Genomic DNA, 25,350 nt, shown 5'->3' on the forward strand with positions numbered 1-25,350 from the left:
ACCAATGTAAGCTAATAATGAATCCATTGTGTTTGAGAACGTATGGTTTAAGCAAACATCGTAAAGAACAATAAGTAAACTATAGTTCAATATTTTTCATATACTCATATTTGTGCAGAGTTTTATCCAAGTAAAATGAAATCAAGCATTACTATGTATAAAATCCATATTTTAATATTGCATACAGTTAAGACTACAAAAATCTAACAGGGAATACTAACAATATTGAAAAAGCAGAGGAACAGGAAAGATCATCTAGTCTAAAATATTAGAGAAACCATATATCAAAATTGCTCACAAATGCACTTTTGAGTAGTGCTACTTAACATCACCGCTCTTAGACAGAAGCTAAAGACTTCAATGTGTTTGTTTTTGTGTCCAAAGGTGCAAAACACTTAAACTGAATGAATTATTGCCAAATAGGTTAAGTCTTGCTACTCCATCAGATGGGTGGAAAGGATAGAGGATAAGATGTCTGATCGCAGGGGGTCTAGATGCTGGGACCCACCACAATCACCGACACGGCACCCCAGCGTTCTGAACATTTATGTTCAAAATGACGGCTGTGCTAGGCTTTGCCCGGCTGTTGTCATCACACCCCCTACTCCATTAATGTCGATTGAGATATACAGAGGGTGTGTGATGGCTGTGGTCATTCTTAATCTGGCACGCAGCGGAGTTCGCTCTGTGCAAGCATATTACTGCACGCCGGAAATCATGGAGGGGTCTCAGCGGCTGGGCCCCCTGAGATCATACATCTTATTTCCTATCTTTTGGATAGGGCATAAGTTGCCTAGGGGCAGAGTACCCCTTTAAGTATGCTTGCCCCTGTCATAGGAAGTTCGGCTCACAAAGTATAATATGCAACCCCTGATGCAAGAATCTCTTTAAATAGAGAGGGTCAGGACTTCTGGTTCCATTGCGGCGATGTAGGCAGGGAAGAAGCTGACCTTCTCTCTGCCCATGGCAATAACCCGCTTTTTAGCCTGCTTAGGACCCTGGATCACCACCCCATTAGCCGCATCTGCCTCCCCTGGCCCAAGTGCATGGCACATTACCTTGTTTGGGCCACTCACCAGAACTCCGAGGCACACAGTCAGCCAGTACCGCCGCTAGCAGCAAGGAGAGCAGCAGCCATTAAGGTGCCCACTCCTGTCACATGCTTCTCATTTTCAGCCCCACATACAGTGCTGGAATAAATTCCCTCCCACGCTGTGTCTGGTGCCTCAACAGACAACACCAGCTAGCCCAAGCTTTCCCTTATCAGGTCAGTGATACCCCCCCCCCCCCCCCTTTGATGTTCACGCACGTCACGCTCTAGGGCCGGTGTCAGGAAATAGTAACGCCAGCCCTTGAATTCTGGGAGCGCAACGTGAGCGAACGTCGATACGACGCACATTAGGTGCAGCAGTGTTTCCCCCACATTAGGTGCAGCAGAGTTCCCCCCACATTAGGTGCAGCAGAGTTCCCCCCACATTAGGTGCAGCAGAGTTCCCCCCCACATTAGGTAGGCAGTGTTCCCCCCACATTAGGTGCAGCAGTGTTCACTACCCATACCCCCTGTCCAGACCCCCCCCCCCCAAGGCCATATATATTGGTGGGGGTTTGACTGCTGAGACCCCCACCGATCACATCGGTTGAAGTGGTTCTCCAGCTGTTGGGGAGCTAAAACTCCCATCACGTCTGAAGAGCCTCTGGCAATGGGAGTTGTAGTTTTGTAACAGCTGGAGAGACACAGATTGAACACAGTTTTACCCATCATCACTGCAGAACTTACAAGTGACTACAGCTCTGATGGGACAGTCAGGAGAACACACAATGATATCAGTGACCTGAGTGACGTCTTCTGACTTGAGTGATATCTTCTCTGTTATCTTTTCTTCTTCATCGGGTCCAGAGACCAGGTCTTCCTCTAGCTCCATCTTCTCTGCAGAGTCTGACATCCAGACATCATTGGCTCCTCACTGTGAGCAGATCCTCATTCTCTGCATGAAGACAGTAATCATTAAAACCTTGCCAGAAAGTGTACCCTAAATATAATCCTGCCACACACTGTACCCTGAATATAATACTACCCCACACTGCACCCTGAATATAATACTGCTATACACTGTACCCTGAATATAATCCTGCCACACACTGTACCCTGAATATAATCCTGCTATACTGTTACGCCGAGCGCTCCGGGTCCCCGCTCCTCCCCGGAGCGCTCGCTACACTCCTCTCACTGCAGCGCTCCGGTCGGTTCCACGGACCCGGGGCGCTGCGATACCGCCTCTGGCCGGGATGCGATTCGCGATGCGGGTAGCGCCCGCTCGCGATGCGCACCCCGGCTCCCGTACCTGACTCGCTCTCCGTCAGTTCTGTCCCGGCGCGCGCGGCCCCGCTCCCTAGGGCGCGCGCGCGCCGGGTCTTTGCGATTTAAAGGGCCACTGCGCCGCTGATTGGCGCAGTGGTTCCAATTAGTGTTTACACCTGTGCACTTCCCTATATCACCTCACTTCCCCTTCACTCCCTCGCCGGATCTTGTTGCCTTAGTGCCAGTGAAAGCGTTTCCTTGTGTGTTCCTAGCCTGTGTTCCAGACCTCCTGCCGTTGCCCCTGACTACGATCCTTGCTGCCTGCCCCGACCTTCTGCTACGTCCGACCTTGCTTCTGTCTACTCCCTTGTACCGCGCCTATCTTCAGCAGCCAGAGAGGTTGAGCCGTTGCTAGGGGATACGACCTGGTCACTACCGCCGCAGCAAGACCATCCCGCTTTGCGGCGGGCTCTGGTGAAAACCAGTAGTGACTTAGAACCGATCCTCTAGCACGGTCCACGCCAATCCCTCTCAGGCACAGAGGATCCACTACCTGCCAGCCGGCATCGTGACAGTAGATCCGGCCATGGATCCCGCTGAAGTTCCTCTGCCAGTTGTCGCTGACCTCACCACGGTGGTCGCCCAGCAGTCACAACAGATTGCGCAACAAGGCCAACAGCTGTCTCAACTGACTGTTATGCTACAACAGTTACTACCACAGCTCCAGCAACCATCTCCTCCGCCAGCTCCTGTACCTCCTCCGCAGCGAGTGGCCGCTTCTGGACTACGACTATCCTTGCCGGATAAATTTGATGGGGACTCTAAGCTTTGCCGTGGCTTCCTTTCCCAATGTTCATTACACTTGGAGATGATGTCGGACCAGTTCCCCACTGAAAGGTCTAAGGTGGCTTTCGTAGTCAGCCTGCTGTCTGGAAAAGCCCTGGCTTGGGCCACACCGCTCTGGGACCGCAATGACCCCGTCACTGCCTCTGTACACTCCTTCTTCTCGGAAATTCGAAGTGTCTTTGAGGAACCTGCCCGAGCCTCTTCTGCTGAGACTGCCCTGTTGAACCTGGTCCAGGGTAATTCTTCCGTTGGCGAGTATGCCGTACAATTCCGTACTCTTGCTTCTGAATTATCCTGGAACAATGAGGCCCTCTGCGCGACCTTTAAAAAAGGCCTATCCAGCAACATTAAAGATGTTCTGGCCGCACGAGAAATGCCTGCTAATCTTCATGAACTTATTCACCTAGCCACTCGCATTGACATGCGTTTTTCCGAAAGGCGTCAGGAGCTCCGCCAAGATATGGACTCTGTTCGCACGAGGCGTTTCTTCTCCTCGGCTCCTCTCTCCTCTGGTTCCCTGCAATCTGTTCCTGTGCCTCCCGCCGTGGAGGCTATGCAGGTCGACCGGTCTCGCCTGACATCTCAAGAGAGGACACGACGCCGCATGGAGAACCTCTGCCTGTACTGTGCTAGTACCGAACACTTCCTGAGGGATTGTCCTATCCGCCCTCCCCGCCTGGAAAGACGTACCCTGACTCCGCACAAAGGTGAGACAATCCTTGATGTCCACTCTGCTTCTCCACGTCTTACTGTGCCTGTGCGGATGTCTGCCTCTGCCTTCTCCTTCTCTTCCGTGGCCTTCTTAGACTCTGGATCTGCAGGAAATTTTATTTTGGCCTCTCTCGTCAACAGGTTCAACATCCCAGTGACCAGTCTCACCAGACCCCTTTACATCAATTGTATAAACAATGAAAGATTGGACTGTTCCATACGTTTCCGCACGGAGCCCCTTCTAATGAGCATCGGATCTCATCACGAGAGGATTGAACTTTTGGTCCTCCCCAATTGCACCTCGGAAATTCTCCTTGGACTTCCCTGGCTTCAACTTCATTCCCCAACCCTGGATTGGTCCACTGGGGAGATCAAGAGTTGGGGGCCCTCTTGTTCCAAGGACTGTCTAAAACCGGTTCCCAGTAACCCTTGCCGTAACTCTGTGCTTCCTCCAGTAACCGGTCTCCCTAAGGCCTATATGGACTTCGCGGATGTTTTCTGCAAAAAACAAGCGGAGACTCTACCTCCTCACAGGCCTTATGATTGTCCTATCGACCTCCTCCCGGGCACTACTCCACCCCGGGGCAGAATTTATCCTCTCTCTGCCCCAGAGACTCTTGCCATGTCTGAATACGTCCAGGAGAATCTAAAAAAGGGCTTTATCCGTAAATCCTCCTCTCCTGCCGGAGCCGGATTTTTCTTTGTGTCCAAAAAAGATGGCTCTCTACGTCCTTGCATTGACTACCGCGGACTTAATAAAATCACGGTTAAGAACCGCTACCCCTTACCCCTCATCTCTGAACTCTTTGATCGCCTCCAAGGTGCCCACATCTTTACTAAATTGGACTTAAGAGGCGCCTATAACCTCATCCGCATCAGAGAGGGGGATGAGTGGAAAACAGCATTTAACACCAGAGATGGACACTTTGAGTATCTGGTCATGCCCTTTGGCCTGTGCAACGCCCCTGCTGTCTTCCAAGACTTTGTTAATGAAATTTTTCGTGATCTGTTATACTCCTGTGTTGTTGTATATCTTGATGATATCCTAATTTTTTCGGCCAATCTAGAAGAACACCGCCAGCATGTCCGTATGGTTCTTCAGAGACTTCGTGACAATCAACTCTATGCTAAAATTGAGAAATGTCTGTTTGAATGCCAATCTCTTCCTTTTCTAGGATACTTGGTCTCTGGCCAGGGACTACAAATGGATCCAGATAAACTCTCTGCCGTCTTAGATTGGCCACGCCCCTCCGGACTCCGTGCCATCCAACGTTTTTTGGGGTTCGCCAATTATTACAGGCAATTTATTCCACATTTTTCTACCATTGTGGCTCCTATTGTGGCTTTAACCAAAAAAAATGCCGATCCCAAGTCTTGGCCTCCTCAAGCGGAAGACGCCTTTAAACGACTCAAGTCCGCCTTCTCTTCGGCTCCCGTGCTCTCCAGACCTGACCCATCTAAACCCTTCCTATTGGAGGTTGATGCCTCCTCAGTGGGAGCTGGAGCTGTCCTTCTACAAAAAAACTCTTCCGGGCATGCTGTTACTTGTGGGTTTTTTTCTAGGACCTTCTCTCCTGCGGAGAGGAACTACTCCATCGGGGATCGAGAGCTTCTAGCCATTAAATTAGCACTTGAGGAATGGAGGCATCTGCTGGAGGGATCAAGATTTCCAGTTATTATTTACACCGATCACAAGAACCTCTCATACCTCGAGTCTGCCCAACGGCTGAATCCTCGTCAGGCCAGGTGGTCTCTGTTCTTTGCCCGATTTAATTTTGAAATTCACTTTCGGCCTGCTGATAAGAACATTAGGGCCGATGCTCTCTCTCGTTCCTCAGATGCTTCTGAAATTGAACTCTCTCCTCAACACATCATTCCTCCTGACTGCCTGATTTCCACTTCTCCAGCCTCCATCAGGCAAACTCCACCAGGAAAGACCTTTGTTTCTCCACGCCAACGCCTCGGAATCCTCAAATGGGGTCACTCCTCCCATCTCGCAGGTCATGCGGGCATCAAGAAATCTGTGCAACTCATCTCTCGCTTCTATTGGTGGCCGACTCTAGAGACTGATGTGGTGGACTTTGTGCGAGCCTGCACTATCTGTGCCCGGGATAAGACTCCTCGCCAGAAGCCCGCTGGTTTTCTTCTTCCTCTGCCTGTTCCCGAACAACCTTGGTCTCTGATTGGTATGGATTTTATTACTGACTTACCCCCATCCCATGGCAACACTGTTATTTGGGTGGTCGTTGATCGATTCTCCAAAATGGCACATTTCATCCCTCTTCCTGGTCTTCCTTCAGCGCCTCAGTTGGCTAAACAATTTTTTGTACACATTTTTCGTCTTCACGGGTTGCCTACGCAGATCGTCTCGGATAGAGGCGTCCAATTTGTGTCTAAATTCTGGAGGGCTCTCTGTAAACAACTCAAGATTAAATTAAATTTTTCTTCTGCATACCATCCTCAATCCAATGGACAAGTAGAAAGAATTAACCAGATCTTGGGTGACTATTTACGACATTTTGTTTCCTCCCGCCAGGATGACTGGGCAGATCTTCTACCTTGGGCCGAATTCTCGTATAATTTCAGAATCTCTGAATCTTCCTCCAAATCCCCGTTTTTCGTAGTGTACGGCCGTCACCCTCTTCCCCCCCTCCCTACCCCCTTGCCCTCTGGTCTGCCCGCTGTGGATGAAATTTCTCGTGATCTCTCCATCATATGGAGAGAGACCCAAAATTCTCTCTTACAGGCTTCTTCACGCATGAAGAGATTCGCGGATAAGAAAAGAAGAGCTCCTCCCATTTTTTCCCCTGGAGACAAGGTATGGCTCTCCGCCAAATATGTCCGCTTCCGTGTCCCTAGCTATAAGTTGGGACCACGCTATCTTGGTCCTTTCAAGATTTTGCGCCAGATTAATCCTGTCTCTTACAAACTTCTTCTTCCTCCTTCTCTTCGTATTCCTAATGCCTTTCATGTTTCTCTTCTTAAACCACTTATCATTAACCGTTTCTCTCCCAAATCTGTTCCCCCCACTCCTGTCTCCGGCTCCTCGGACATCTTCTCCGTCAAAGAAATTTTAGCATCTAAAAAGGTCAGAGGGAAAACCTTCTTTTTAGTGGATTGGGAGGGTTGTGGTCCAGAAGAGAGGTCCTGGGAACCTGAGGACAATATCCTGGACAAAAGTCTGGTCCTCAGGTTCTCAGGCTCCAAGAAGAGGGGGAGACCCAAGGGGGGGGGTACTGTTACGCCGAGCGCTCCGGGTCCCCGCTCCTCCCCGGAGCGCTCGCTACACTCCTCTCACTGCAGCGCTCCGGTCGGTTCCACGGACCCGGGGCGCTGCGATACCGCCTCTGGCCGGGATGCGATTCGCGATGCGGGTAGCGCCCGCTCGCGATGCGCACCCCGGCTCCCGTACCTGACTCGCTCTCCGTCAGTTCTGTCCCGGCGCGCGCGGCCCCGCTCCCTAGGGCGCGCGCGCGCCGGGTCTTTGCGATTTAAAGGGCCACTGCGCCGCTGATTGGCGCAGTGGTTCCAATTAGTGTTTACACCTGTGCACTTCCCTATATCACCTCACTTCCCCTTCACTCCCTCGCCGGATCTTGTTGCCTTAGTGCCAGTGAAAGCGTTTCCTTGTGTGTTCCTAGCCTGTGTTCCAGACCTCCTGCCGTTGCCCCTGACTACGATCCTTGCTGCCTGCCCCGACCTTCTGCTACGTCCGACCTTGCTTCTGTCTACTCCCTTGTACCGCGCCTATCTTCAGCAGCCAGAGAGGTTGAGCCGTTGCTAGGGGATACGACCTGGTCACTACCGCCGCAGCAAGACCATCCCGCTTTGCGGCGGGCTCTGGTGAAAACCAGTAGTGACTTAGAACCGATCCTCTAGCACGGTCCACGCCAATCCCTCTCAGGCACAGAGGATCCACTACCTGCCAGCCGGCATCGTGACATATACACTGTACCCTGAATATGATCCTGCTATACACTGTACCCTGAATATAATCCTGCCACACACTGTACCCTGAATATAATACTGCCCACACTGTACCCTAAATATAATACTGCTATACACAGTACCCACTAAATATAATACTACCACACACTGTACCCACTAAATATAATACTGCCATACACTGTACCCACTAAATATAATCCTGCTATTCACTGTACCCACTGAATATAATACTGCTATACACTGTACCCTAAATATAATACTGTTCTACACTGTACCCTAAATATAATACTGCCCCACACTGTACCCTAAATAAAATACTGCCCACACTGTACCCTAAATAAAATACTGCCCACATTGTACCCTAAATAAAATAAGGTACCCCCCATAACACCCCCCTGCACCTCTCATCACCCCCATAACACCCCCTGCACCTCTCATGACCCCCATAACACCCCCCTGCATCTCTCATCACCCCCATAACACCCCTCTGCATCTCTGCTATACACTGTACCCTGAATATAATCCTGCCACACACTGTACCCTGAATATAATACTGCCCACACTGTACCCTAAATATAATACTGCTATACACAGTACCCACTAAATATAATACTACCACACACTGTACCCACTAAATATAATACTGCCATACACTGTACCCACTAAATATAATCCTGCTATTCACTGTACCCACTGAATATAATACTGCTATACACTGTACCCTAAATATAATACTGTTCTACACTGTACCCTAAATATAATACTGCCCCACACTGTACCCTAAATACAATACTGCCCACACTGTACCCTAAATAAAATACTGCCCACATTGTACCCTAAATAAAATACTGCCCACACTGTACCCTGAATATAATACTGTCATACACTGTACACTGAATAAAATACTGCTATACACTGTGCCCACTAAATATAATACTGCCCCACACTGTACCCTGAATATAATACTGCCACACACTGTACCCTGAATATAATACTGCCACACACTGTACCCTGAATATAATACTGCCACACACTGTATCCACTGAATACAATACTGCTACACATGCATACACATCATATATACATATACACCCCCTCTTATCCTCTGTGTCCTCATCACCCTCATAACCCCCCGCCAAACCCCTCCTCATCATTATTGTAACTCCCCCCCAGACCTCTCCTCATCACTATTATAACCAAGGGGGGTTATGGGGGGGGTGATGAGGAGAGGTGCAGGGGGGGCACCTCTCATCACCCCCATAACACCCCCCTGCACATCTCATCACCCCCATAACACCCCCCTGCACCTCTCATCACTCCCATAACACCCCCCCTGCACCTCTCATCACCCCCATAACACCCCACTGCACCTCTAATCACCCCCATAACACCCCCCTGCACCTCTCATGACCCCCATAACACCCCCCTGCATCTCTCATGACCCCCGTAACACCCCCCTGAATCTCTCATGACCCCCATAACACCCCCCCCTGCATCTCTCATGACCCCCATAACACCCCCTGCATCTCTCATGACCCCATAACACCCCCCCTGCATCTCTCATGACCCCCATACCCCCCCTGCATCTCTCGTGACCCCCATACCCCCCTGCATCTCTCATGACCCCCCATACCCCCCTGCATCTCTCATGACCCCCATACCCCCCCCCACACACACACACCTCTCATCACCATTGCAGTCCCCTAACCACCATACAATCCTCCCCCCCGCCCCCCGCGCCAGTTTACTTACCCGTTGCAGCAGTGTGAGTCTGCTGCTGCTCCTGTCACTGCATGGAGGATGCTGGAGGTTCGCGTGGGGACGTAAGCAGGGACAGGTCAGTTGATTGGCGTAGACGTGCGTGCCTACGCGGGCATGTGACGTCTCTACTCCAATCAGGCCCTGACCTGTCCGGTGCCGGTTTGAATTTTTCACCTCACACTTTATACAAAAAGGTAATTTCATTGAAATGTGCAGGCCCCCCGAAGTACCACGTCGATACAGGACGGGCAAGCACCGACTCTGCTCGGGGCCCACCAGCCAGCTTGGGGCCCCAAGTAATTGCTTGGTTTGCCGGTCTGGTTTTAATCCATAAAGGGCATAAATCACCTATTATTCCTAAATTCTTTAGAATAACGTGCTTTAGCCCCCTTTAGGCAGCACATAGAGCCCCCCTTTAGGCATCACATAGTTAGATCCCCCCCTTTAGGCAGCACATAGATTCCCCCATATTAGGCAGCACATAGTTAGAGCCCCCCTTTCGGCAGCACATAGGTAGAGCCTCCGTTTAGGCAGCACATAGAGCCCCCTTTAGGCAGCACATAGTTAGATCCCCCCTTTAGGCATCACGTAGTTAGACCCCCCCTTTAGGCAGCACATAGATTCGCCCATGTTAGGCAGCACATAGTTAGAGCCCCCATTTAGGCAGCACATAGAGCCCCCCTTTAGGCAGCACATAAATTCCCCCATATTAGGCAACACATAATTAGAGCCTCCCTTTAGGCATCACATAGTTAGACCCCCTTTAGGCAGCACATAGATTCCCCCATATTAGGCAGCACATAGTTAGAGCCTCCCTTTAGGCAGCACATAGTTAGATCCCCCCTTTAGGCATCACATAGTTAGATCTCCCCTTTAGGCAGCACATAGATTCCCCCATATTAGGCAGCACATAGTTAGAGCCTCCCTTTAGGCAGCACATAGAGCCCCCTTTAGGCAGCACATATTTAGATCCCCCCTTTAGGCAGCACATAGATTCCCCCATATTAGGCAGCACATAGTTAGAGCCCCCCTTTAGGCAGCACTGGTTTTATTTCACAGCCAAAAAAGGTATTTTTTTTTATTTTTTATTTGAACAACTGTCACACCAAATGTGATTTGCACTGGTATGACAATGAGCAAAAAAGGTTGCCAGCGGAGTTCCCCTTTTAAGCAGAGGTCCCCAACCAGGGTGCCTCCAGCAGTTGCAAGACACACGGACTGAATTTATAGCCCTTTTAATACTGTAGTTAGTTGCTTGAAGGAACTTAAGTTTTACACTGGAGTACCCCTTTTAACCAGCTGTTCCCTCCCAACCAGGGTGCCTCCAGCTGTTGCAAGACACACGGACTGATATTTTAGGGCTTTTTTGGGTTCTGTCCTTAAAGCAGATGTTAGACTAGTGCTTTAGGAGTAAAGTGGACCATGAATACACCACCTAGCAGCAACCTAGCTATCGCTTTCCCTATTACAGCAGGAGCAGCTTCTCTGTCCCTCCACTTTCTAAGCCTGCAGCATGCTGAATGAGGGTAAAATGGCGTCTGTGCGGGAGGTAGGAGGGTATGGAAGGGAGGGACTGCTGCTGATTGGCTGTAATGTGTCTGCTGACTCTGACTCACAGGGTCAAAGTTTACCGCAATGTTAAGGTATAAGGGGTGAATCGAACTTCACATATGTTCGCCCGGCGATGCGAACGCGAACATGCTAAGTTCGCCGGGAACTGTTCGCCAGCGAACAATTCGCAACATCTCTACTCAGGACCAGTACTTGTTAGCTAGCGCTAAACTCAGGGCTGCCTATGTACTCTCTGTGGAATCAGATAGGAGGGAGAGACTGCACAGTTCACACTTATTTCGGCAGGGCAACAAAGCGGGGGAAACTCTTGGCTCACTTGACAAGGGGACGTTTTTGCCGTTCCCGATTACCGCTCTGTTAGACGGTTCTGGGTCAGTGCACACTTACCCTCGTATAATTAACTAACTGCTGGCCGATTTTATTGAAACTCCCCCTCTAACCTCTTTGCCGGGGAGGACTTTTAAAATCAGACTAAACAGAAATGAATCCAGGTAAGTCTGGGACTACAATCACAATATAATCACAATATCCCCAGGATAGGAATCCGGGGCACTAAGGTCCCAATAAGAACTAACTACCTTAAAACTTAGCTTTTATGGACTATGAAATAAATTAGGACCTGGTGATTAGTAACTGTTAAAATTAGCATCTCTATATCCTTAGTACACGTTCCACTATTATGCTTTTCAACACAGCTGTGGGGTAAGTGGTGTGGCCTACATGCTCTTCCACCACAGTTGACCTGCACCCACTGCACAGTTTATGATTACCTGGTGGGGCCTTCAGGCTCTTACACCTTATTTGAAGTATCACTGAGTGGTGCCTACAGGCTGGACCACCCACTGCTGGTGGGGCCTACAGGCTCTTCCACCGTGGGTGAATACTCACTAACTCTTCTGATAGGTATATTAGTGGTGCAATTAAAAACATGAAAAATTGCCCTGCTCTACATGTTTTGGTGTCACCACACAGTCTTCAGGAGGAATAATGAGGCAAAACTCCTGAAGATGGTGTGGTGACAGTTTTAAGGCAGTTAGTTCCTCTTGGCATCTTAGTGTCCTGGATTCCTATCCTTGGGCAATTGTGATTATATACTTTTTAAATCAGTTATCCCTTCCATCTATGACAGAGGCAGTGTCTGAATGCTGAGGTGACAGAGTAGGAGGTCAAACAGACCATTGGCCTGGATGCCTACCCTTGTGAGTTTGTGAGTCACTGGTGTATCAGGTGATGCCCTGCTTGAGAGAGGTCTTTAATGGGTTCTTGCAGATGGGTACTCATCCACAAAGTGCAACCTTAGCATACATTAAGGTGCTGCTGAAGCCTGGTAAAGACCCTCTCGACCCGAGATCGTACCGCCTAATCTCATTATTTGACCAGGATGTCAAGCTGCTTTCTAAAATATTGGCGGACCACCTTGCTCAGTTTCTCCCTGGGCTTGTGGGTCCACACCAGGCAGGGCTGGAATAACGTAGGGGCGGATGGAGCGGCAGCTCCAGGTCCCTGCGTTAAAATAGGCACAAACGGCATCCACAGACTGACTGGCGCCGGCGGCAATCAAGCCCCAAACTCCCGGCCGGCAGGCCATTTGCGGCCCGCGGAACGAAAGTTTGTGGTATGGGAAATTTGTATTGCCCGACGCCCGGAACATGTAGTTCCGGGCGCCGGGCAGGTAACTTCTTCAGGCCACCTCCTCCTGGTCTCCGGTTGGCCGGCCCGAGTCTGATGAGGGACGTTGCGCATGTGGGGAAACTGATACTACCTAATGTGGGGAAATTGCTACTACCTAATGGGGGGAAACTACTACCTGCCTAATGTGGGGAACATGCTACCTACCTAATGTGGGGAAACGGCCACCTTCCTAATGTGGGGAAATGGCTACCTTCCTAATGTGGGGAAACTGCTACCTTCCTAATGTGGGGAGACTGCTGCCTGCCTAATACTCCCCCCCCCCAAGAAGGTGCACCCCCATCATCCATAAGCTCATGCTATTACCACTATGGTAGATGAGGTAGTGCTACTTCTGGTGGGGGGTGTTGCTGGTGGATGATGAGGGGTGCATAATGGGGGCATTATATGTAAGGGACACATGATGGGGCATTATATGTAAGGGGCGCATGATGGGGGCATTATATGTAAAGGACGCATGATGGGGGCATTATATGTAAAGGACGCATGTGACCCAGCCTCACCCAGCTGCTGCCTCCAGTGGTCCCCAGATAATTTGAGTTTGAGACCCCTGCTCTATCACCTCCGTGCTGCCAGTGGCAGATCTAGGGGCAGATCCAGATCCCCCTGAGATTGTTGCCCCTCCTGTACTATAGCATGGTGGAGCGGGAGCTGTCAGCTGTCCCGCTCCACCATTCCCTCACATTTCTCACACACTGCTGCATTCTTGCAGTGTGAGCCGTGGGGACACCATCCACGGCAGACCGGCACGATGACGTCACATCATCGCGCTGGCGCCCGGAGGTCACCTCCCCGCAGCTCTCACACTGCAAGAACGGAGCAGCGTGTGGAAATGTGAAAGCGGGAATAAGGTGTTCGGGCGCTGTATGGTACAGGGGAATTATTAAAACTTGGGGGAGGGGGGGCAGTGTGCATGCACAGAAAAGGGCAAATTATAAGTGAGGGGCACATAACAGGGGGGCATTATAAGTGAGGGGCACAGCACAGGGGGCATTATATGTGAGGGGCACAGGATCGGGAGGCATTATATGTGAGGGGCACAGGACAGGGGGTATTATATATGAGGGGCACAGGACATGGGGCATTATATGTGAAGGGCACAGAACAGGGGGTATTATATATGAGGGGTACATGACAGGGGGCATTATATGGGAGGGCACAGGAAAGGGGGTATTATATGTGATGGGAACAGGACAGGGGGGCATTATTTGTGAGGGGCACAAGTCAGGGGGCATTATATGTGAGGGGCACATGACAGGGCCCCCCCTGTCATGTGCCCATATAATGCACCTATAATGCCCCCCCTGACATTTTCCCCTTACTTATAATGCCCCCCTGTCCTGTGCCCATCACATATAATACCCCCTGTCCTGTGCCCCTCACATATAATGCCCCCTGAGGGGGCAGGACATGGGGCATTATATGTGAGGGGAACATATATATACTTTGATAAAAAGGCCCATCCCAATCTTCAGCACCAGGCACATGATGCTCTTAATCCGGCCCTGAGACCAGGTGCGCTTCATACGTGGGTGTTCTGCTACCAGTAATATCCGCAGGGTCCTGGCAGTCCTCGACTGGATACAGCGCTGGACACAGTCCTTGTCCAGAATGGCCCTTTTGGCCCTGGATGCTGAAAAGGATTTTGATTATGTTGGGACTGGCTGGGTCTGGTGCTGGACAGGTTTGGGATCACAGGTGCCTTCTGCACTTTTTTTGTCGGGAATCTACTGCGCCCCCAGGATGAGGGTGTACACGCCTGGCATTTTGTCCCCATTATTTCAATTGTGTAAGGGCACAAGCCAGGGGTGCCCCCTCTTGCAACTTTTATTTGATCTTGCAATTGAAACCCCTAGCCGAATATTTACTCCACTCTACAGTTTATGAAGGCATACAGGTAGGCACAGCCACGGCTAAATTGGCAATGTTTGCCGATAATGTACAACTTTTTCTCAATAATCCAAACCACTAACTGACCGACCTGATTACATGCCTGCATCATTTTGGCACCTTCTCAGGTTATAAAATGAATGTCACGAAATCTGAACTGTTGCCCCTTGGTAGGTTTCCCCCACGGTAACTGTCGGAGTTGGAAGATATGGGAATTAGGGTGGCTTCCTCCTCAATTACGTATCTGGAAATCAAGATAGGGAAGACTCCAGATTCTTTGTATGCCCTAAATTATATGCTCCTTTTCACCAAGATCCAAGTGGAATTGAAATGCTGGATGAACCTCCTTTTTTTTTTTTTGGGGTGCTGTCCTTTAATAGAAATGTTTAGTTTCCCTTGGCTCCTCTACCCCCTACAAACTTTGCCGTTATTACCCAAACAAGTTGATGTTTGCCTTTGAAAAGTTTATATAGATTGGTCGGAGACCGCGTATTGCTCTTCAAAAGCTGATGTTGAGCAAGTATAGGGGTGGGCTCAGTATTCTTTACATCAGGAGTTCCAATTTGGTGTGCCTTTTGCGATACGTTATAGACTGGATCCACAGCACGTTACATCACGCAAACTTAGCCTTAGAATGGGCACTGGCTGCACCTTGGGAACTAGTAGCGGTTTTACGTACCTCATCTGCTTCCGGGCCTGCTCCGTTGAGACATTCTGTCCTGTTGCGGGAAACTATTGCTACGTGGAAGGAGGTGTGCAAGCTGTTTGGTTTGCCGTTCCTTCTATCCAAATATTTAACTCTGAGTGGTCACACTGATTTACCGCAGTCAGGCCCCCGAGACTGATCTGCTATTTAGTGGGATAAGGGACTCATCAAGGATGGCGACCTCATGGATGTGGCAGTGGTCTTCCTCCTAGGACATCCTGATCAATTTTGCCTTGCCCTCCTCTCATATGCTGACAGTAAACCAGGTCCTCTCTTTTTGCAGTTCTGGATTGCGGAACTTGGACAAGGAGGCCCCTACTCACACTCAAGATGACATTATTGGGCATGAACCTTCTAAGGCCACTATTTCCTTATTTTTCCTTTCGGACAATTTCCCTGGAAACCTTCTCTCCCTCCTTGCAATCCTGGATCCCTGATGAGGGTATCTCGGATTGCATCCTCCAGGAATGGCATGTCGTTAGGCAGTGTATAATTAATGAATGGTGGTGAGAGACAAAAAAAACTAAACTCTTATATGTTGTTCAGTATCTCATCCTGATCATGTACATATCATTTTTATGTGTCTATGACCAATATTTCTCTTAGAATTCACTTTATTTACTTGGAGTGCTTGCAAAGTGAATGTACTTTTCATTTACAGCAGGGGGGCGGGTCCTCACTGTGATGACCACTCCCTCTCCCTCACTGCTCTGGGAGCAGTAACCCTTTCCTTTCTGGTTTTATGCTATACACACACACAGTGTGTGCCTACAGCTTTTGCAAAATTACAGCTCCCAGCATGCCCACACATCCTATGAGTTGTGGTTTTGCAAAAGCTGGAGGCATATGATTGGTAAAACTGATTTTCAGCAGTGTTGCTGTAGGCTGTGTTCCTCCACTTGTTGCAAAACCACAACTCCCAGCATGCCCACACATCATTTGGCTGTGCAGGCACGCTGGGAGTTGTAGTTTTGCAACTTGCTGGAAGCATATGATTGTAGTCCCCCTGTAACACACACACACACATTCACTTCATATATTCACAGATATATACACATACATAAATATCCACACACATATCTATATATATATCTATATATATATATATATATATATATAGAGAGAGAGAGAGAGAGTATACAAAAAAAGAGGTTTGCAGCAGCACCCATTGGTCAAAAAATTGAGGCTCTTAGCGCACTTTTTGATCAAAACGTGTCCCCCATCCACCACAGGGAGGTGGCCTCATTTAGGATGGGACCCTAGCACAAATTCTGAGCCTAATGCTCAGATACAAACTCACCTCTGCTGGGCATATAGCCTCTGGCTGGGTGACATGCTGGATCCATATACAATTTAAAACACCACCTGTGAGAAAGGGGGAGGGGTGCACAGCTAAAGAGGGTGCCATTCCCCCTGATTTGTAAATACAAGCAAAAAGAAAAATAGCCAGCACAACAACCTGTATACTCTGTATCTGCCATAGCAGTGTGCACCCGTGTATTAGGTTGTTGTGCTGGCTATTTTTCTTTTTGCTTGTATTTATAAATCAGGGGGAATGGCACCCTCTTTAGCTGTGCACCCCTCCCCCTTTCTCACAGGTGGTGTTTTAAATTGTATATGGATCCAGCATGTCACCCAGTCAAAGGCTATATGCCCAGCAGGGGTGAGTTGGTATCTGAGCGTTAGGCTCAGAATTTGTGCTAGGGTCCCATCCTAAATGAGGCCACCTCCCCGTGGTGGATGGGGGACACGTTTTGATCAAAAAGTGTGCTAAGAGCCTCAATTTTTTGACCAATGTGTGCTAATGCAAACTTCTTTTTTTGTATACTCTGTATCTGCCATAGCAGTGTGCACCCGTGTATTAGGTTGTTGTGCTGGCTATTTTTCTTTTTGCTTATATATATATACATACATACATGCAGGGACACTTTTTAAACAAAGAAATCCTCCAGTCAGTCTTCTGTCTCCTGCTCAGTCACGGCAGCAGTGTGCTTCTGCCCCTCCCCCCTTCTCTTCACACCGCAGACAGTGAGGGAGCCTGTGCTTCTGCCCCTCCCCCTTCTCTTCACACAGCAGACAGTGAGGGAGCATGTACTTCTTCCCCTCCCCCCTTCTCTCCACAAGAGCATTCATGCAGCAGCTTTAGACCTGCAGACTTGTCAATCATGAAGTGGGTGATGACAAGTTGACACAGTAGGACTAGTATGTATCCCAGGAGGCAGGAAGGGCAGTTGACTTTGACTGGCTTTTTCAGTATGAAATACTGAAATGTTTTTTTAATTAAAACAATTGCAAACCCTATTGGTTTTGCATGCTTTACAACATAAAGCATGCAAGGCCAATCTAACAGTGCCCATTTAATCTGGCACATAAAGCACTGTATGGTTTAACTATCTTACCTTCCCTGTCATTCCCTGACAGAATAACTGAATGTCCCAAATGCTTACAGCCGCTGACTAATCTATGGCATGGGGTGTGAACCTGCCCCCTTTACATCCCGATTCAGGTCCCAGGTCACTGATTACATCTCCTCTCATTGCAACCTGATAATACCATTAACACCTAAGGTGATTTTGTTCCATCAACTGTGCCCCCTGGAGTATGACTCGGAGGTCTCGAAGCCCCTTAAGGTGTCTAATTTGGTGCACATAGTCCTTCATGTGGTTCTCCATTGTCTCTTCCAGGTTTGGCTGCCATCTAGCCCCCCTGATATCCCTTTGTTACTTTCTCAGTTGATAAATTAGATGCAAAGTGACACAACATTTCTGGCACTAGGAAGTTTTTCGATAAGTGGAAAACTTTTATTGCAGCACATTACACAGAGAGGGAAATAATGGATCTGGTTTCTCCATTTAGATTTACAGAATGGTACAATAAGGAGGCTCTTCAGGGTACCTTGGGGGCCTTGCCATCATGATGCTGGTGAGGGGTACTCCACTCTATTGTTTCTTCCTTCTAGTATTTTCTCCAGGTGCTCAAAGCCAGAGAGTTCAGAGAGTTCACCAGTATGTGAGACCAAGGGGTTTCTGGAATGGGCAAAGGCTGTAAGGAACTTGCAGGCTTCTGTTGTGGAGTCTTCCATCTTCTAGGGTGAACAACTGGCAAGGAAGAATGTCCCCAATTCAAGACTTCATGTCTAAGTTTAACAGGCACAGAAGATATCACAGGGGGAACAAGACAGTGATCTTGGTAATATTGTCCCCAACAAGTGATTTCGCCAGATTTTCAGTCAAGTTGTGGAGAATGACGTTGAAGCCAAGGAAGACCAAGAAGAAGCTTTGAAGTACAAGATGGTAGCATATAGAACTCAATGTTTTCCTTATGCAAATTTCCTACTTGCATGACAAGGGGTTCCAAGACAGTTCAGATTTTGTCCATTGACAGAAGAGATGTAGAAGGGCTTGGCAAGACGAGACACTGGAAGACGGTGTTCATGGACCCAGGAGGCACCTATGAAGTTACCAGCGGAACCGGAGTCCAAAAGAGCAGAAGCGATGAAAGACGTCTTGGCAGAGGAAAATACTTGAACCGGGGTGGTCAAGCTAGGAGAGGTAATATTAACATCTAGGGAAGCCACTCCTACTTATCCAAGTTAAGAGCGTTCTCCTGGATGCGTAGGACATATAGAACAGTCTTCGAGAAAGTGCTCCGGACTGGCACAATATAGGCACAAATTCTCATTGCGATGACGGGATTTTTCCTGCTGCGGTCCACTTCCATAGCCTCTTCGGCAGGAGACAAAGAAGACAGTAGAGGTGGATGTTGGAACATGGGTGCCAGAAGAGGTAAACACCGTGTTCAGGCAGGTTCTTTTTCCAAAAGAAATTCCTCCTGCTCCTTGGCAAAACACACATCAATTTGAGTGGCTAAATGGATTAGTTCGCTTAGGTTAGCCGGAGAATCTTGTGCAGCAAGAGCATCTTTGATTAAAGAGGAAAGTACATTTTTAAAGGTAACACACAAGGCCTCGTTGTTGCAAGAAAGTTCAGAGGCAAGAGTGCGGAAATGAACCGCATAGTCGCCAATGGAGGAGTTCCCTTGGCAGAGGTTCAGTAGAGCCATCTCGGCAGAGGAGACTAGCACGGGTTCTTCAAATGCATTGCGGAATTCTGCATGGAAGGCTGACAGATTCAAGGAGACCAGATCTCTACGATACCAGAGAGGAGTAGCCCAGGCAAAAGCTTTTCCAGACAGTAGACTGAACACAAACGCTACTTTAGCATGCTCTGTCGGGAACAGATCCGCCATGAGTTGTAGATGAATAGAACACTGTGTCACAAAGCCTCTACACAGCTTGGGATCTCTGTCATACTTAAAAGGCAAAGACAAACGAAGCTTGGTCCCAGGGGAAGCTGCAGACACAGGAGGAGGCTCAGGAACAGGTGGCTGCTGCTGTTGTTGCAGCTGAGCCGCAAGAAGCTGTTGCATAATGGCTGAGAGTTGATTCAGTTGTTGTATTTGACGGGTTAACTGCGCGATTGTTGAGCCAAAAAGGTGGAAAGATCCAAGACATCTGGCAAAGGCACCCCAGCCGGATCCATGGCCGGATCTTACTGTAATAGGTCACGGCATATGGTGGATCCTCTGGTCTTGCATGGATGATGACATGAGCCATGCCAGGGAGTCTAAGGTGCTGCTGGTTTTTACCAGAGCCCGCCGCAAAAAAGTGGGATGGTCTTGCTGCGGCAGGCGGCACCCAGGTCATTATCCCTGGCATGACTCATCCACATAGGTAGCTGGGAGGTGGGTGGCACAGAAGGAGACTGGCAGGATGAGGCAAGATAGCAGTAGGTCAGGGCAGGAACACAGGTGCGGGGTAGGAAGGTAGCAAGGAACAGGTACACAGTAACAGTAATAGACAACCAAAGATCCGTCAGGGAACCAAGGGAGGAGCTGATATTTAAGGACCAGGGTGCAGTTGTAGACACTTGAATAAATGAGCACTGGCTCTTTAAGAGTGAGAGCTCCTAGGAGGTGGGGGAACGTGCGCCGGGGCAGCAAGGACATGGAGAGGTGGAAGATGAGGGAGGTGAATGACGGGCTGGGATTCGCATTCCCGCGATGAGAATGCCAGCCCCACCGGCAGTGGGGACATAAGCAGAGAGCGCTCACAGCCGGCGTGTCCGGCCGGAGCGCAGGCATTACAATATCATCCTGTTTTTTGACTTTGTCAATTGGTTTGGGAGGGGAGGGGTGGCTGGTGTCATGCAGGTTGAGGGTGGCACCCTTCTCTTTTTTGTGTTTTTCTTTCTCTGTTTTGTTGTTATATTGAGTGCCTTCTTAAAGCAGTCTTGCTCTTATTGTTACTCTTGTTTTATTTCTGTATTTTCTACTTTCTTAAAAAGCTGATTAAAAATATATATATATATATATATATATATATATATATATATATATATATATATAAAAAAGTTGGTGTTTACAATTCTATAAAAATCAGCACCCTCAGCCATCTACAGCAATCTATATATGCCTATATCTGCCTATTTTGCTTTTTTAAAGAGACCACAGAGTCCTCTTCGATTTTTTTTTTATATCCATACAAATTAAAATATATGAATAAAAAGCATCCATGGAATTAACTTGTACCAGAAGTAAAACATGGGTTGCTAAGGAAAGTTTCCTTAGGATCTACACAGGAAGACAGCTGTCCGATATAAGCATCGATTGACTATGAACATGATAATCGGCATTTGGTGAAAGGGCCATCTAAACAGAGAAATTACAGCTGCGTGATCACTAGATGACCAATTATGACCTATAGACCTTAGATCCTAGTGGCAGATGACAAAGAGGCAAATGTTTATTTGTCGGATCATCACTGTGCCTTTTACAAGGGGCAATAAATGGGTAATTTGGCTGATCATCTCACTATAAAAAAGGATCTTTAGTAGAGTGTATTTTGCTCTTGTATACAGTATGGTGGTTAACATGGCAACTCTCAAGAAACATTAGAAGGATGGATAATCAGCAAAGGGTATTACTAATCAATCATTGCCAGAAGCAATGTTAAAGTGAATAGCTGTCTCACAAGTATATTATTCTTAGTGCTACAATACGATATATTACTTGCGAGATGGCTATTCATGCACACATCTGCCACACCAACAGAATGGAGAATGCGTAACCAAAGGAAATCAACTGCAGCTGTGCTGTTTGTTTCCCTTCTCTCTTCCATATAGAGGCTTGCAACCCCCGATCTAGTGTGAACACTATCGGATCAACTGTTTGCTGCACATTGAAGTTTACACACAGTATATTGATCAAGAAAGGCAGAGACCAAGGCTGGTTCTTCCTATAAGCAAATTAGGTGGCCACCTATAGTGCACTTTCAAGGGGGGCGCACTTCCCGGTATCAGCACAGTTATGTTTCTGTCACTGAGCGATTCGCATCGGCCAGTACACCTGTGATAACCAAGGAGGGGTAGCGCACTCTCCCTGGCATCCAGGGACACCGACTCCTCCTCCCTCCGGTGACTAAGCAGACGCTGTGTTAGTTGTGCACAGAGCGCTTTGATTCTACTGCCTGTGTGCATGAATAATAGTGCTCCGTTCAGACAGTGACACAGTGACAGCCTGCTGCATTACATTTCTGCACAGAGATCCTGCTCCCACCTCCCCCTGGTCCTCACTCAGGTCCCATCTGGCTGGTAGAAGAGCGGGGAGGGAGAAATACCTGGGTGAGAAAGAGTATACCCTGCATACTGCAGATGTCACCCTTGGAGTAAGTAACTTTCTGGAGGAGGGGGGGGGGGGGTCAGTGGAAGGTAAATTGTAACTTGGTGTTTCCCAACCAAGGGGCATCCAGCTGTTACAAAGCTACAACTCACACCCTATCCTTCCAGAAGTCCATACTCTGTACAAATAGTAATACATGCAATAGAGCATTTTATATGTACATTGGGGACATTTATTAATACATATGTAGAGGAGGAGTGGGGCAGTTGCCAATATCAACTAATCAGATTGCTTCTTTTATGACAATTGATTTAAATGTATGCCATGGTGCCGTGGTACTTAACACACCATGACGTACATTTACGCTTCACCATGACCGTGAGCATTGGTCCCGTCATGCGCGGCAGGTCCCAGCTGCTATCAGCAGCCAGGGACCTGCCGGTAGTGGCAGACAGCCGCGATTGTGCAGATGTCCGCCATTAACCCCTCAGATGCCGAGATCAATACAGATCACAGTATCTGCGGCAGTGCTGATGATCAGGTCGCCCGCAGTCCTGACCTTGGGGATAAGATCATCCAGCATGGTGGCCGGAGGTCCCCTCACCTGCCTCCGTGCGTCTCCAGGTGTCTTCTGCTCTGGTCTAAGATTGAGCAGACCAGAGCAAAAGATATCCGATAACACTGATTAGTGCTATGCCTTGTGCATAGCACTGAACACTATTAGCTATAAATAGTCCCCTCAAAATATATTGTTAAGTATCCCGTACGGTGAAAGGCGCAAATATGAAAAAATTAAAAATTCCAAAATTACTACTTTTTTGTAACATTTTTTTTAAATGGATGCAGCAAAAGATTTATTAACCGTCATTCCTACCAGTATAAGGAGCCACAAACCCAAATGCAAAGAAAAAGATGGCGACCATTGGTTTAGGATCTGTTTACTGACAGGTGACATCCAGTGATTGCAGTTCTCTTATCTGGACTGTCCCTCCTCCCAATATTCCTTTACCTAAATCAACCAACTCTCCACTGGCCAATCAGACAGGAATGAACCATTGCTGGTCAAGGGGGTGAAGGAGGGATGAGATGCCATGACAGACTGTTCTTTGCCATGATATCAGGAAACGTGAAGACTGGCAGCTGGTGGGGCAGATAAGCCTCAGTATTAAATAGATATGTGTAACATATGATAATGACATCATTGGCAATGAAGGGGGTAACAATAAAAGTGTGGTGGACTTCCAATTAACCCTTGCAGCAGCCGACACCATTTGATAAGTGAATGGAGGAATCACAGAGTCTTGCTTCTCGAAGGGTTAACAGAAGCGATAAGTCAGAGAAGGAAAATGCATGCGGAGAATGTAACACGTTGTACCCATGGTGACTGGGCTTTGACGGGGCGAGTTTACGGATCACAGTTGCCAGCACTGGAGAAAAAGTAAAAAAAAAGCCAGGAGGTGCGACCGTGTCCTGTGCCCCATTCATAGGAGGGCAGCGTGTGTTCTCTGGTTGGAAGTCTCTAGCCTTAAAAAGAGTTAAACGTCTGCAGCCAATTAACACATCACTGAGCAACTTTCGGGAGTATGAACGCTGCCCGGTGAATGTTGAAATTGTAGTATCCGAGGTTCATCTCATCCACCTGCTCCAGAGTCAGGCGTCGTATGGGCTCCCCGGAAATTTGTGTTTGGGTTTGTGCTGCAGAGCATGAAGCCGATCTGCCTGCTGGGGTAGGTGGGGATGGTGGAGTAGGCATATTCTATCACAGGGAACAGAGTCTTGCAGAATCGGTGCATCTCCTTTATAAGGTCCAGGTGCAGCCATTGACATTCCCTTTGACAGCAGAGGATCCCACCCTCCCTGAGCGCTGTCTTCATCAGCTGAAAATTAGACTCTTTAAAGAGGGACTCTGCAGGACCTACAGGGTTGGAGGAGTCTGTGATAGTGACATCAAACGCATCTTGGTTCTGCTTCATGAACTTGAAACCGTCACCCACATGTAAGGGGATTTTAGGACTGGAGTAACCCACGGCCATTCTGGGCAGATACTGCTTCGAGACATTAATGACCTCCTCATCAATCTCACACTGCACCACAGACTCCACGGACAGATGATTCACCACCTTTTGCAAAACCTCTCCATCTAAGCCATCTCTTTGGGTTGGGGTGGCTGCACAGCGGGAGGTTCAAGATCATTTCCTGGTAGGAGAACTCGTCTAGCTGCGTGCACTGGATTGATCCGTCCAATACCAGCACATTCCTGTACATCTTACTCTTGAATACAGGATCTCCTGGAAGGCGGACTTGTGATGGTTCAGCACCTTCTCCACCTGCAGGGACATTGCCTGCCCGGCCACAAGCTGCACGTCTCCCGGAACAAACCATTCTGGACCGGCAGCTCCATGATGAAACAAGGGGACCAGCCGTGCACACCGCTTACCCCAGCCTGCTCTGTTTGTCACATTTTATACCAAAAAAAATTAATAAAAAATGAATAAAAAGTAAAGCCTAAGCAAAAGTTGTACCGATAAAAACTAAAGATCACGGTGCAAAAAAAGAGCCCTTATACCATCCCACATACTGAAAAATGAGAAAGTTATAGGTGGTCAAAATAGGGCAATTTCAAACATACTAATTTTGTTAAAATAGTATGAGATTTTTTTTTAAACGGTACAATGATAGAAAAGCATATAACATGAGTATCATTTTAATCATATTGACCCATAGAATAAAGAAAACATGTCATTTTTACCAAAAAAAAAGTGTACAGCGTGAAAACAAAACCTTCCAAAATTTACTAAATTGCGGTTTTCTTTTCAATGTTTCCACATAAATAATATTTTGTGTGGGTTGTGCCGTACATTTTATGGTAAAAAAAAGTGATGTCATTACAAAGTAAAATTGGTGACTAAAAACAAGCCCTCATATGGGTCTGTGGATAGAAATATAAAAGAGTTATGATTTTTAGAAGGCGAGGATGAAAAAAAGAAAATGCAAAAATAAAATTGGCCTGGTCCTTAAGGCCAAAATGGGCCTGGTCCTGGTTAAAAGACCTAAATAAAAATTAAAGAATTGATCGGATTGGTTGCTATTGGCAAATGCCTCACTATTACATTCATATTACATTTTCAAAGCTATGCAAAAAAAAAAAAGTGTTTTATGAAGCCACCACATACATGCCGCACACAATTTTTTTTCCCGACCAAGCCGTTGCAAAAAAAAAAGAAAAATTTATAAAAAAAATGTCTAAATG

General features: G+C 48.0%; 1 pseudogene; it reads right to left on the reverse strand.

Moving 5' to 3' along the window:
* Positions 1 to 23,225: 23,225 nt before the first annotated feature.
* Positions 23,226 to 24,501, reverse strand: LOC130277680 (spermidine synthase-like; annotated as a pseudogene).
* Between the last annotated feature and the right edge of the window lie 849 nt (positions 24,502 to 25,350).

The sequence above is a fragment of the Hyla sarda genome, chromosome 6, assembly GCF_029499605.1.
Source record: "Hyla sarda isolate aHylSar1 chromosome 6, aHylSar1.hap1, whole genome shotgun sequence".
In the NCBI taxonomy this organism is placed as follows: Eukaryota; Metazoa; Chordata; class Amphibia; order Anura; family Hylidae; genus Hyla; species Hyla sarda.